We start from the raw sequence: 12,368 nt of genomic DNA, 5'->3' as shown, positions 1-12,368 counted from the left end.
CTATCTATCTATCTATCTATCTATCTATCTATCTATCTATCTATCTACTTAGTGTGCATGTTATCTCTCCTATTAGATTATGAGCTTCTTTAGGTCAGGGGCTGTCTTTTTGTATCACCAGTGCATAGCATTGTGCCTGGCACATAATATGCACTTAACAAATGTTCATTGATTGACACAATCGTTTAAAAACATTTTGAGAAGGAGCCCATAGGCTTCACTGGACTGCCTAAGATGTCAATGACACAAAATTAAAGAACCTTTCATCTAAAGGCAATGACTACAGGAAAAGCAAAACAGATAAAGAATGCCTATTGTCCAGACCATGATATGGAAGTTAAATGGACTTCTAGAGCTCATCCTTCTGTGTGTGCATATAAAATATTATATATGTAATACATTATGTAATAGTTCATATAAATATTATTACACATTACAGGTGACAATATATGTTGTCTATGTGTAATATCATGTGTGCATATATGTATATATATACATACATATGTATATAACATTGTAAATTGCTGAGTTCAAAATTGAACAGGAAGAGAAAAGTTGCCTGGATTACCTTTGGGAAATTGCAAAGTTCTTTGATTACTCCAAATTTTCCCTTGAACCTAGGTCAATATTTTAATATCACCATTTTTTATGATGATGTTGTATAATTGTGAATATTGGAACACTAGCATATTCAAAGGATGAAAATTGAAAATCACCCTAAGGGCAGAAGAGAGGTACAAGGTAGGCATGACTGGGCTGCAACACATTACAACAAAGGATTGTGTAGGTTCTAAAGAATGTCTTAAAAAAAAGATATGAGTTAAAAAAGAAATGGGCTGGTTATATGGCTAGGTGAGGAATTCTTTCAACATTACAATTCAAGAAAAATAGTCAGGGGTGGGGAACCTGCAGCCTCATAGCCCTCCAGGCTCACAAGTGAGGCCCTTTGACCGAATCCAAACTTCACAGAACAAATCCCCTTAATAAAAGGATTTGTTGTGTAAAACTTGGACTCAGTCAAAAGACCACACCCAAGGACCTAGAAGACCACATGTAGCCCTGAAGCTGCAGGTTCCTTGCCCCTGTGTCAAGCACATAGAGAGGACCCTCTGTGATGAACTTTGGGAAGGACATAGACAAAAAAGGATGGGCAGGCATAGATGGGCTACTCTATGTCATTGTGGGGAATCGAAAGAAACCTCAGATCTATTTGGGTATTTGAGATAGCTTTACCAGTATTCTATGAACAAGACCTAAAGATTTTAGGTCTCTTGGCTCCTAGTAGATCTGTTTTGCAGCAGACTCACCAGCTGGTGGTCATTGAGAATTCTCCTTCTTTAAGGAGGCACATGTTTACAGCACACTCAGCTGGTTTTTAAAAATAAATTTGGCTCACATGGAGGTTGACTCATGTATAACACTTCCTTACCCTCTCTACCCTCCTCAGGCTACCCTTAGCCTTTGAGTGACAACCCCTCCCTCCTTTTCTCCTTCAAATCTGCTCTTGATATTCCTTAGATATAACCTTTATAAAAGTTTATGGAATGGCTAGAGGGACATAGACTCTCCCAAATATCTCTTCAACCAACCATTTATATTCTGAAATTCCCCAAATGGTTTACTTTGGTTTAGGCTTATCAGTTCATATTAAAATGCAGATACCTTGTGAGAGTGATGCATTAGCCAATTATCATCCATCATTAGCTAATAAAGTTTCCTTTTATTACATCAACCCACCTAATCTAATTAGACTGCATAGAATTAGAACTGGACTCTTTCAGATTAAAGATCATCTGGCTCAGGTTCCTCATTTGACAGCTGAGGAAATTAAGGGTCAGAGAAGTTAAATGATTTGCCGAAACTCACACAGCTAGCACATGGCACATGGCAGGGCGTGGACACCAACCCAGATGTTCTGAATTCAAAACCTGTGTTCTTTTTACAACCTCATGCTGCCTCTCAAGAGCAAGTCTCTGAGAGGATGGGACATAAATCACTGGAATGGGATGGGGTAGGAAGGTAGAGGGAGTGAAGGATGATCCAAACCATCGGATATCACTGAACATTATGCCAAGAATCAACAGGGCTGATTGAAGTATAAGTTCTAGGTTTACCACTAAGTAGCTCTATGGTCACCTTGGGGAAATCATTTCATGTCTCTGGACTAAGTACCCTTATCAGTAAAATGAAGAGACTGAATTAAATGATTCCCTAAGGTCCCTTTTAGCTTTAAAAATCCATGGATTTATGCATTGAAATGGTGGAGTCCTTACGCAATCCAGGGGGCTACCAGGAAGTGAGAAATAATGAGGGCTGTAGAGGTTGGGGAAGTTGGGACTAGAGACTAAAAGACAGATTTCCCCTAAAGGAAGTCCTGTCTGTTCCCAGAGATTTGGGGACTCAGTCTCCCCTACTATACTGGTTCTCTTTACAAATAACTGTCCTTTTTCCACCTGTCTTTGGTTAGCTTCTATGGAAAAGATAATTATGTTTATCATATTTTAAAATGTGTATTTTTTTTAAAAAGAATTTTGGAAACATTTATTTATTTCACATGCCCGATACTGTACTAAGTCCTTTGAAATACAATTTCACTTGATCTTCACAGCAACTTTGTCAAGAAGGTACTATTATTATGTGCATTTTACAGTTGAGGAAACTGAGGCAGATGGAGTTAAGTGAATTGTTTAGCATCATGAAGTTAGTAAGTATTTGAGGTCAGACTTGAACTGAGGTCTTCTTGAATCCAGTCCAGTGCTTCATCCACTGTGCCACCTAGCTCCGTCTAGGGGGCAGTTTTCTTGTTTTTTAACATAGAATGTTAGGAGACACTTGAGATCATCTCATCCCATCCATTTAGAAGTAACCAGGGCACACATTAAGAAAAAATAAAGATTCCCTCATCTTATGGATGAAGAACTGAAACGTGGGAACATGAAATGACTTGATCGTACAATGGACTTGATCAGGGCTTTTTAAACTTTTTCCACTCTTGACCTCTTTTCGTCTGAGAAATTTTTATGTGACCCTGTGGTATATAGGTATATAAAATAAGTATACACATCAAACATTAACTGATAATAAATCGTAAAGAAATTTATTTTAAAACAATTTTTTGGTTTACATATACTTTTATCATTTATTAAAGATGAAAGCAAATTTGCATACTAATGAGATGTATATGCTTATTTATTTTTACATAAAGAATTAAATCTTGGGGGAATATTTCATACTGTAGGATGTGGAGCATGTTCACCATTTTTCAGAGCTGATCAATATTTTCATCAATGTAATCATCAATGCTGAGAATGCTGCTTTGCATAAATATGTAGTACAAAATGGTAGAAGTAAGTTTAGGAACATTTCAGAAATTGTTGGAAATTCTATCCTAATCTCAAGCCAAAATTCATTTAAGGATTTTTTAGGAAACTCAAGTTTTAAACCTGTGTCACTTGATAACTCAGCAAATTCTTCTTGAACTTTTAATGGCAGATGACTGATGTTTTATATTTCAATTGAGAATGACTTATGAACCCAACTTAGCTTTTTAGAATCAAAATTTGAAAGGAAGTATTTTTGAAACTGTGTCTCCAGGCACTTCAGATGATCAATTATAACTCCTACAATTAAATCTTTGGGAAGGTTATTTTCAATTATAAAATCATCTGTAGCTGTAAACATTTCTAAAGAGCTATTTTCTGTCCTATTCTTCCATATGTTAAATTTTTTTTAGCAAAACTTTCAATTTTATCTTTTAACATAAATATATTACAATTTTTTCCTTGAAATGACCTGTTTAAATCATTGAGTTTTTCAAAAATATCTGACAAATAAAATAGTTTTTAAAGTCATAAGTCATTATGAAAAAAATAACAAAATTGGATTTCTGCTGTCAAAAATATAACAACTTCATCTTTCAGTTTCAATAATCTGTTTAACTTTGCCCTCTTGATAGCCACCTTTCCTCTGCATGTAGTAATAAGCTTTTGTAATTGGAGTCTATATCTTTCCAAAGTTTGAAAACAAACAACTATTAAGGGCATGACTTTTAATGAAGTAGTTAATAATTTTGATAGTATCACTAAGCACAACATCTAACTCTGGTGATTTTTTTGGGCTATGAGTGCCTCCTAATGGTTTATGAAGTGAGTAAAAGTGATATGTTCATTGCCACCAGCTTTAACTTTTGCTGCAAATCCAATATTCTCATCCGTCATTGCTCCAGCACCATTTGTGCAGACTCCAATGCAATTTTTCCACTGTAAACTTTTATTTGTGAAAAATTCATCGACTTTAAGATATATATCTTCCCCTCTTATGTGCCCTTCCAAAGGGCAACAAAAAATAATTTCTCATGTTTGCTTCCTTCATAAACATATCTTACATAAAGTAACAAGTGTGACATACTAGAAATATCAGTTGTTTCATCAAACTGAACTGCAAATTTTGGGCTGCCCTTGAGCTTGGTATTAAGCTACTGGAATTGGTCATTACTAATTTCAGAAATCCTTTTGGAAACAGTATCATTTGATAAAGGAATTTTATGAATTTCATCCCCATACCTTTTCCCATGAACTATTTCTGATGTTTTAATAGCAACAGGTAACACAAGATCTTCTCTTATTGTGTAGGACTTTTCAGTTTTTGCAATTAAATAAGAAGCTTCATAAGATGCAAGTAAATACTTTTCATTGTCAATAACAAATTCCTCAAAACATTACTTTACATTATTTGAAAATTTTAGAAGTTGTTCAAAATATTCTTTTGGTTTATTGCTTGGTATTAAGATGTCATTTTAATTTTGCTAGTTTCATACTCTCTCCAGCCACAACTTCATTACAAATTAAGCAAAGAGGTTTTCCACACCATTCCATATGGCAAAAATGATTCAACATATTTTCTTTTTCTTGTCAAGTTAGGTGTGCTACAATCTGGTAGCAAAGACATTGTTGCATTGTCATCATTATTGTTACCTCTTCTGTCTAAATTTAGTCACTTATCTATAACAAAAAATATTTTTGCCCTAAAATATAAATAAATATTGCTAATCGTTTCTCAAATAAATACTAACTTTAGTTTATGAAATTATATTTGTTTGTACTCAATTTAAAAAATTGATGTTCACACTTACAAACACATACAGAGGTGATGGTAGAGAAATATTATTAAAGGGCTTTTGTCTTTACTTGCTGCAATTAAACTCTCGTGTTTCTGCAAAAAAAGGAGATAACAGCAATTTTAAAAATCAAATATTCTAACACAACCCAATCCAAAGATATACTAATTTGATACTTACATGCTGAGGAATGATGGTATGAAAATATTAAAAGTCTTTATTTTCCATAATTAAGCCATTATGTTTCTATAAGAGCAGAAAACTTTGCATGTACTGTAAAAACACTGCAATTCATAACATACAATAGTCTTGAATTTGAGCTGAGGAGTTTCTGGTGGCATTCCTTGATGTTGTGTGATATGGTGGCATGCACAGTGCAAAGTGTGCATGTTGTGTGTTCAGAACTAAGGCTGCAGCGAAGTCACATGATGCAACACAGGCAAGCACTGCCAGAAACATCTTTGATTCATTATGCTTTTGATTTTGAATTAATTTTTGGTCATTGTGTGTTCAGAAACCTTTTACTGTTGCCAAATTTTTTACGGCCCTCATATTCAGTTATGCAATCCCATATGGGTTCATGATCCACAGTTTAAGAGCACTGGTCTAGATCAGGAACTAGATTTCCTGACTCTTAGTGCAGTGTTCATTCCAATAGATCAAAAATGACTTCCTCTCCATTAGTAAAAGTTTCCTCATGTGTGTGAAGTAGATCTAAGAGCTCCAACTAGACACATCCTAGGACCAAAGAACAAGAGAAACCCATCCCTGACTAAGTCCCTGACTCTGGAACCCTCCCAGTTCCCAGGTGTTTGCTTATGGCTCATGCCCATATCCTCAGGAGATTGTCTTACTTAGATCAAAATCTGCAAATAGAAAAGTTCTTTAGCCCAGATTCAGTCTGACCCATGGCTGAGATTTAATCTAGCCTGCTTGTCAATAAGAGTGTCACAAATGTTTGGATTCTTTGGGAATCTGGCCAATACAGCAGATCTTTAATAAACCTTGTCTTTGACTGAGGTGGGGCTTGGGTTGAGTACATTTGGGCAGGACCTGTGTGTTGCTATTTTTGGGTCCCAGCCCTCCTAAACCCCTAAACCTCAACACTGGGATCCCAAAATGGTGACACAGGTCCTACCTTAAATGAGTTGACCCGGGCCTTCTTTTGGCCAAAGACAAGGCTTATTAGAAGACCAGTCAAGGTGGGCATGATTCTAAAAATCTACACTATGGGCCAGACTCTTAAGAAATCTTAAGAAATCTATTTGATGGGGCAAGATGGACACTTATATACAGAAAGACTTTTGGGAGACCTGGATGGAAGTGGACACTAGGCTGAAGTGACTGGGAGGTATCAGGGTCTAGAAGGAATTAAGGGTGGGAAGTGACCTGGGACCATCCAGATAATGAAGGAAGGGCTGGGCTAGGTTAGAAGTAACAAAATTGGAGGTTTGGGTGTGGGCCACAATGAAAGACCCAGGATTATATCCTTAGGCAAATGTCAGAGACTTAGCCATCTGGGAAAGTTCAAGGAAAGTTGAGGAGGGGGGTTTCCAGGACCTATACCCTGTCAGGGTCAGGAAGAGTTGGACATGACTAAAACAACTGAACAACAACAGATCATGGGATTCCCAGATCCTGTACAGGCACTCAAAGCAACAAATACCTACAATCTAATGGACAACCAAAATTACATCTCACAGAAAATGCAGTCTGCACAAAGGACTCATGGAAGCCCAGAAACAAATAGAGAGGATACATAAAGCACTCATGTAGCCCATTAATGATCAACACAATTCTTCTTCTCTGAAGGGTCTCCCTTTTGATTTAGCATCACCCAGAGATTTGGATGCCTCATGGGAGGGAATTAAACTTGGAGTTCCACAAGCAATACCCTATCATTCCAGTGAATCATTAGGTTTCCCACAGGGTTCTACCTTATCCCCTGAGACTCAGTGAGATCCTATGGTTTAGAGTCCCCTTGGAAAGGCAACACACTTTATGGTTGCTGGACTGTAAGTTGCTGCATCATCACAATCATTCACAGTCATAGTGAGGAGCAAAATGCAGGTTTTCCTTCCCCAGGGTTGTAACTGTAGTCCTGTGTTGATCCTGCAGCTCTGTGTGTATGTGTGTGTGTGTGTGTGTGTGGTAGTGGTAGGGGAAGGTCTTTAAAATACAATGGGGTGGAGCCAAGATAGTAAAGTACAGGTAGCAATCTAGTTGAACTCTCCCAACATTCATCTCCAAAAAGCTTTAAAATAATGCCTCAGACTGAATTTTGGAGTGACAAAGCCAATAAAAGGTCAATGTGAGACATTTTTCCAGGCCAAGACAACTTAGCAGGCTGGCAGAACAAGACTGTAACACCAGAGTGGGAGCAGGCTGGGAGCAGTCTTGGGGCAGCAATAGTAATGAATTTTGGAGGGCCCTTCCTGGATAAACACTAGAACACAGACCAGAAGAGCAGCAACTACACCTTTCCCCAGATTATAACAACTTGGAAGCACTGAAAACTTGCAGACCCCCATAACTATCTCTGAAAACAGCAACACAAAAAGCCTGAAGCTTGGGACAGTGCCTCCCAATCCTTAGGTGAGTAGAACCAAACTTTAACATAAAATACAAAGTCAAGAAATTGACTGAAAAATAAGCAAATAGCAAAACAAACAAACAGACAAAACAAAATAAAACAAAAAAAAAACTTGACCATAAAAAGTTACTATGATAGCAAGGAAGACAAAGATACCAATTCAGAAGCCATCATGAAAACAGCTACAACCAAAGCCTTAAAGAAAAATACTAATTGGACCCAAGTTCAAAAAGAATTCTTAGAAGAGTTAAAGAAACAAATAAGAGTGGTAGAGGAAAAATTGGGGAAAAAAAATGAGTGATGCAAGAAAATTATGAAAAACAATTACTAGTTTGTCAAAAGAGGCAAAAAAAAAATACTGAATAAAATAATACCTTAAAAAACAAAATTGGCCTAATGCTAAAAGAGGCAAAATAATTCACTGAAGCCTCCTGCTGTGAGGCTGGCTGGCTACTGCTGCTGCTCTTACACCTTGCTCCTCTTCTCCTCCAGCCAGATAGACCTTGCCTGCAGTGCTGGTAAACTGCTACCCTGCTCCTAGGTCAATTCTGAGGTGGTTTTATATTTGTTTAGAGGGGAATTTGGGAGGGTTGTTTCCTCATTCCTTCGTCTTGGTGCCAGAAATCCTGGGTTTGCTCTTTGACCTAATAATACTACTACTAGATCTGTACTTCAAAGAGATCAAAGAAAAAAGAAAAGGACTTATATGTACAAAAATATTTATCTCTGATAAAGAATTGGAAATCTAGAGATGCTCATCAATTGAAGAATTACTGAACTAGTTGTAGCACATGATTGTGATGGAATACTATTGTGTTTTAAGAAATGACAATGGGGGGGTGGTTTCAGAAGAAACATGGTGAGACCTACATGAACTGATGCAAAATGTAGTGAGAAGAAATGTGAGATCATGGTATACAGTAGCTGCATTGTTGTAATGATGATCAACTCTAAAAGATTTGGCTACTCTGATTAATACAATGATGATGAAAATTTCATGATGAAAAAATGTTATCCACCTCCAGCTGATGAACCCTGAGTGTAAACTAAAATTTAATTTTCTTATTTTTTAACTTTTTTGGAACTCAAATTTTTAAAAGAAAAGAATGTTAAAAATAAAACAATAATAAATTTTTAAAAAGACAAACAAAATAAATCCCCTTCATTATCATAATTCTCCCTCCTCCTACCCAAAAGCATACAGATACATATCCAAATCAGGCCATGCCACCAGAGGTCTACCTTATTTTTTAATCTGTCTGCACAACTTTCCCTGGCTCTTCCTCAACTTTTTAATGGTACATGAATGCTGGATCTGACAGCTGTTGACAGTAGCTTCCTAAAGAAATATGATTAGCATTAATGCTGTGGTTCATAATTTCAATGTTTATTAAACACTTTTTTTCTCTTGAAGATCCTCATTTGTTTTCTGATCTGACTAATTTGTATAGCCTTTTGCTCATCTGCATGGCTGTCTAGCTACATTAAAAGAGTAGGCTGAGGACAGCATTTTCTGGAATTAGGAAAAGGAGACCACAGCATTTTTGATAGAACAGATAGAACATAAGGATAAGCCAGCATGGATGGGCTACCATCTTCATCCCACATCTGACTGTATGATCTTTCCCCTCTTCCAAACACACTCTTCCAAACCTCCCTATTTCCACTATACTTCTAGTCTCCTAGGTTTTCAGCCTTTCCATTATCTTTGATACCTCACTCAAATGAAACTGTTTTCTTCTAAGTTACCAGTGTTTTATTAATTGCCAAATCTGATGGCCTTTTCTCGGTCCTCATCTTTCATGATCTCTTTACAATGTATAATGCTATTGCCTTACCCTGCCTCCTTTTTCCTCTCTCCCTCCCTTTTGAATACTTAGTTTCTCCTCTCTGGGTTACTGAAAATGATGTAAACATGTGCTGTATTAAAAAAAAAAAAACCTCTCATATCTGCATATATTCCTAAGTTAGAAACAGAACATTATTTAAAAATCTCCCAAAGAGTTTCAGTGGTTTTTGAACCTATTTTTTAAACACACACACACACACACACACACACACACACACACAAATGCAACACCTGATTAGTTTGCAAGAACAACTGATTGAAATTAGGGAAAGTAGAAATTTATTAGCTGAATTTCAACAAAAACCATTACATAATTGGTAGCTAAGATTGAAAAACTAGTACCAGGATTTCATAACAGCCAATGATAAACATGTCTCTTGCTCAGATTTCTTTGGAAGGTATCTTTTTCATCTATGACAACCATTGAAATCTAGCAGCAAAATAAACAAACAGGAATCAGGTTTTCAGATTGCTATATTATATAATATTAAGTCCAGATTGTCAATGATAAGGAATCATTGTTAATAGTATTTTAGTGAGAGTAAAAATGTTTTTAGTACTCTTATTAAAAGATATTATTTTTTAAAATTTCTTTTTTTCATTTTATTCTCCCCTACCTTCCCCCACCATAGAAGTGGGTTTTACACATATATGTATATGTGTGTGTGTATATATGTATGTATGTATAAATAGGTATATGTGTATATATGTGTACACACACACACACACACACACATATATATATATATATATATATATATATAATTATTCTATCCATATGTCTATTTATCAGTTCTTTCTCTGGATTCATATGGCATCTTTCTTTATATGTCCTTTATAGTTAATCCGGGTGTTTATAATAGTCAAAACAACTTATTCACTCAAAGATATTATTTTCAAAATGTTATTTCATTTTAATCTCATCCTTTAAAACTTTCTAATGTAGAGTCTGGGACACAGGAAGTCCTGTAGTAGGAATGAAAAATTACCTTGGAAACCAAGTCTATACTGTTCACTTGTTTGGGTAATACTTGTCATTTACCTATAGCAGAAGAAGTTTTTAGGAAACTTGTAACTGATCAAAATATTTCAGGCAAATAAGGGATAGACGGTACAACAACATCTACATGTAAAATAGGAAAATCTGATTATCAAGGGGAGATTTTCATGAAGAAATGTGGCATTATCATGAATCATATTGCCAGGAACCAAAGATTTCCTTATCTTTGATTGTATACTATGTATGGATGAAAGCAACCTGAAAGATATGAATAGAAAAGTTAATCAAGTTAAAAACTGCAAAGATAAAATTGAACCTCTTGGAAGCTATGATCTCCAGAAACAAGTTATTGAAGATCTATATTATGGAAATGATCCTGACTTTGTGTCTGTGCATGAGCAATATTTTAGGTGCTGAAAATTATTTTTTGAAAAATCTCAAGGTTCATGCTCATTTATTGCCAAAGGACAACAATGACTAACATCAACTTATGTTTTTGAAGTGTAATAATGTGCTGAAAAAAATTCTATTGTAGCACATGAAAGCCTTGAATGTGAAACCTATTTCTCCATCTCTTCTTGGGTTGGATTGCTCACCTCAAGTTGTACTGATACTGACAAATCAAGGTTTCTCAGAGAGGCGGTCGCACTACTATAACTTATTTGCAGGTTCCTGGGGTAACCTGGGTGGGAGGAATTCACTCCTACTTCTCACAGCTGGATGTCCCCACTGGTATATTTCCCATTGAAACAATAAGTCAAGAAGACAGTATTAACTTTTTTTTCCCTTTGCTAGGCAATGGGGTTAAGTGACTTGCCCAGGGTCACACAGCTAGTAAGTGTCAAGTGTCTGAGGCTCTATTTGAACTCAAGTCCTCCTGATTCCGAGGCTGGAGCTCTATCCACTGCATCACCTAGCTGCCCACCATTAACTCTTAATCAGAAACATTTACTAAACAGAAGGCAAAGTAAGAATAATTAGAACATATTATTCTACCTATAAACCCGTCACACATTTTCCTACCAATGCACATAGTGCCTTTGGCATACGGGGGATACAAACTTACAAAACCACAGGAGAACAGACCCATCCAGGGTAATTCACAACTGTTGACTTTGGGCTTTGATATCTTCCTTCTTCCTTCTTTGATATGTTCCTCTTCCAGAACAATATGACCAACCGTAGACTGATGAGCAGGGCCATGCTTCTTCTGGTGGAACCACTTCTGGACTGGTAACTACACCTGGGAATCACTTCTTCTGGGCTACTAAGACAACACCGAGCTCTTTCAGAAAGACATAATTCTCTTCTTTGTGGCTACAGAGCTTTCAAGACCTGCTCTCTTGGCTAGGCTCTGAAGCAATTATATTGATACAGTTGTGGATCAAAAAAGTTTAGAGATCTTGTACTAGTCATTAAACAGTACAAAGAGACACTTGGGTGTGATGCAAAATTATTATTAGCAATGCAAGGTCCCAGGTTTCCTAATTCTTCTCTTATAAATTTTGACCAAGGGATGAAAGATAGAGGAGGTAGTAATTTTGTAGTGGAGTGGAAAGATCTTATGTATAAGTTTCTGTTTATCTGTCTGCTCCTCACCTCTCTGCCTCTTTATGTCTCTGTCTCTTACTTTCTCTTTCTATCTCTCTTGGTCTCTCTGTTGCTCTCTGTATCTGTGTCTGTTTGTCTGTCTCTGTCTCTCTCTCTCTCACACACACACACACATACACACACACACACACACATGCCCACACACATACTTGGTAACTATCTATCTGTTAGGGTGCATCAAAAGCCTAGAAGATTTCTT

General features: G+C 36.5%; 1 pseudogene; it reads left to right on the top strand.

Annotated features, from left to right (window-relative positions):
• Window positions 1-11,035, top strand: part of LOC114038891 — a 17,174-nt pseudogene extending 6,139 nt beyond the window's left edge.
• The last annotated feature ends 1,333 nt before the right edge of the window (window positions 11,036-12,368 follow it).

This window comes from Vombatus ursinus, unplaced genomic scaffold, assembly GCF_900497805.2.
Source record: "Vombatus ursinus unplaced genomic scaffold, bare-nosed wombat genome assembly UNPS02011431.1, whole genome shotgun sequence".
NCBI classification, from domain to species: domain Eukaryota; kingdom Metazoa; phylum Chordata; class Mammalia; order Diprotodontia; family Vombatidae; genus Vombatus; species Vombatus ursinus.
Note: the sequence above shows the minus strand (reverse complement) of the source record. Positions and strands in the feature narration are given on the sequence as shown.